We start from the raw sequence: 3,437 nt of genomic DNA, 5'->3' as shown, positions 1-3,437 counted from the left end.
TTTCTTTTTATAAAGATGGAGTCTCACCATGTTGCCCAGGTTGGTCTCAAACTCCTGGGCTCAAGTGATCCTCCCTCCTTGGCCTCCCACAGTGCTTCGATTATGGGCATGAGCCACCGTGCCCGGCCTCAGAATGTTCTTTCTTTCTTTGTTTCTTTGTAGAGACAGGGTTTCACCATGTTGCCCAGGCTGGTCTCAAACTCCAGGCCTCAAGCAATCCTCCCTCCTTGACCCCCTAAAATGCTGGGATTACAGGTGTGAGCCACCGCACCGGCCTGTAATGTTCTTTTGAGAAGAAAATGAGTGTGAAGGATAACGGGAATCTGGCTTGGTGGCTGGAGGTAGAAAAGACGGGGAAAGGCCAAGAGTCTATTTGGCGATAAGCATTGTCAGTAGTCAAAATCCTCCCTACAGCTGGGCGTGGTGGCTCACGCTTGTAATCCCAGTATTGTGGAAGGCCGAGGAAGGCAGATTGCCTGAGCCCAGGAGTTCCAGACCAGCCTGGGCAACATGCAGAAACCTAACTGGGAGGCTGAGGTGGGAGGAACGCTTGAGCCCGTGAGTTCGAGGCTGCAGTGGGCTGTGATTGCACCATTGTACACCAGCTTGGGCAACAGAGCGAGACCCTATCTCAAAAGCAAAACAAAACACCAGCCTGGCCTTCATGGTGAAACCCTGTCTTTACTAAAAATACAAAAATTAGCTGGGTGTGGTGGCACATGCCTGTAATCCCAGCTACTCAGGAGGCTGAGGCAGAAGAATCGCTTGAACCCGGGAGGCGGAGGTTGCAGTGAGCCGAGATCGCACTGCTGCACTGCAGCCTGCGAGACAGAGAAAGACTCCGTCTCAAAAATAAGAAACCAACCCCCACCCACAAAACAATAACACAAAATCCTTGTGGGCAAAGAAAAAGAAGTTTGTGGGTGGGTCAAGGGCTGCCTCTTTTTTTTTTTTTTTGAGACAGGGTCTTGCACTGTTACCCAGGCTGGAGTGTAGTGGCATGATCACAGCTGACTGTCACAGCTCACCGCAGCCTCCACTTCCTAGGCTCAAGCAATTCTCCCACCTCAGTTTCCCAAGTAGCTGGGACTACAGGTGCACACCACCACGCCTGGCTAATTTTTTAACTTTTTGTAGAGATGAGGTTGTTGCCTGCCCAGGTGTGTTTCGAACTCCTGGCCTGAACCCATTCGCCTGCCTTGGTTTCCCACGCCCGCATACAGTCCTCACAAAAGACTGTGGGCTGTGAGTCTAGATGGCCTGAGTTAGAATCCCCTCTGCCACCTACTGGCTGTGGGTGATGTTGGGGGAATTGGTCACAGCTTTGTGCCTCAGTTTCCTCATCTGTGAGTTAAGACAGCACAGGTCCCTACCTCATAGAATGTGCAGTCAGAAGGTGAATAAAGATAAAACACTGCGCCAGGCGCACAGTGGCTCATGCCTGTAATCCCAGCAATCTGAGAGAGTGAGGCAGGAGGATCTCTTGAGCCCAGGAGTTCCAGACCAGCCTAGGCAACATCGTGAGACCCCCATCTCTACAAAAAATTTAAAAATTAATCAGGTGTGGTGGTGGGCACCTGTGGGCCCAGGTACTTGGGAGGCTGAGGAAGGAGGATCGCTTGAGCCCAGGAGGCCAAGGCCACAGACAGCTATGATCCCATCACTGCACTCCAGCCTGGGTGACAGAGCAAGACTCTGTCTCAAAAATAAATAAATAAATAAAATAAAGAGACCCTGTTTTATAAATAAACAAAAAAATTAAACAATAAAAGTACTGGGGCATGGTGGATGTTAAACATAAAATATATGTTTAATATATTTTACCTATCATTACTATTACCAGTGTGGGAGTCCCTTGACTCTCTGAGAATCCAAGCAAGGAAACCTCTAGCTAAGGACCCCTCTGCCTCTTTTATGAGACAGGGTCTCACTCTGTTACCCAGGCTTGAATGCAGAGGCACGATATTGGCTCACTGCAACTTCCGCTTCCCAGGCTCGGGTGATTCTCCTGCCTCAGCCTCCTAAGTAGCTGGGACTACAGGCCCATGCCACCACGCCCAGCTAATTTTTGTATTTTTAGAAAAAATGAGGTTTCACCATTTTTCTCAGGCTGGTCTTGAACTCCTGGGCTCAAGTGATCCCCCCACCTCAGCCTCCCAAAGTACTGGGATTACAGGCATGAACCACTGGGCCCGATCTGGACCCCCTTTTTTTTTTTGAGACAAAGTCTCACTCTGTCACCCAGGCTGGAGTTCAGTGGCATGATCTCAGCTTACTGCGACCTATGCCTCCCAGGTTCAAGCGATTCTCCTGCCTCAGTCTCCTGAGTAGCTAGGGCTACAGGCATGTGCCACCATGCCTGGCTAATTTTTGCGGGGTTTTTTAATTTTTTCGGTGTTTTTTTTGAGATGGAGTCTCACCCTGTTGCCCAGGCTTGAGTGCAGTGGTGCGATCTTGGCTCACTTGCAACCTCCGCCTCCCAGGTTCAAGTGATTCTCCTGCCTCAGCCTCCTGAGTAGCTGGGACTTCAGGCATGCGCCACCACGTTCGGCTAATTTTTGTATTTTTAATAGAGACAGGGTTTTGCCATTTTGGCCAGGCTGGTCTCGAACTCCTGACCCCAGGTGATCCACCCGCCTAGGCCTCCCAAAGTGCTGGGATTACAGGCGTGAGCCACTGAACCCGGCCCAGGACCCCTATTTTTATGGGGCCAGGATGCCTGCATTCTCTTCTGGGAAGGATCATCAGCCCAATGTTCAAAAATCATGATGCCTGAATCCAGTTTGGGGAGAGACAACCAGTCCCTGTGTTCATGGGGTCAGGATGCCCAGGTCTCCTTTTGGGAGGAAGACAGTTGGTGTCTATTTGCACAGATGCTCATGGTGAGGCCGGGGTCTCAAACTGGTGGCCCACAGGCCGGCCACGAGTGTGTTTTCTTGACTTGTGAAGTTTCTTATTTTGAACGTTAATGCCTCTCCCACGGGCTCACAGCACAGAGGAACGATAACGCGCCCGGGCGCTGGAGTCATTTGAACCCGACATGGGTTCAAATGATGACCTTGAGCAAGCAGCTTCCCTGCTCTGTGCCTCAGTTTCCCTCTCTGTCCAAAAGGGATCGGCACAGGCAGGACCAAAAATATTGTGAAGATGAAATGAGTTCGTATTTGTAACATACTTAGAATAGTGCCCGGAGGTAGTAAGCCGGATGTGAAGTGCTGGTGAGACAAAATAGAGCTGGTTGACTGCAGACCTAAAACCGTCTCATCTCCAAGATCTTGTCTGCCATTCTGGGGAAGCAGATTTCGCAGCCTGGGGAGAGGGAGTTGGGAAGGACTTAACTTTTCACTGCAGGGTCTGAGTCCTGGCTTTCCGCGGTGGGGAGGGGGTCTCCCGGGTCCCCTCGGTGTGGCCGACCCTGCAGGCCCAGAGGCTGGACC

Source organism: Colobus angolensis, unplaced genomic scaffold, assembly GCF_000951035.1.
Source record: "Colobus angolensis palliatus isolate OR3802 unplaced genomic scaffold, Cang.pa_1.0 Scaffold60, whole genome shotgun sequence".
NCBI lineage: Eukaryota > Metazoa > Chordata > Mammalia > Primates > Cercopithecidae > Colobus > Colobus angolensis.
Note: the sequence above shows the minus strand (reverse complement) of the source record.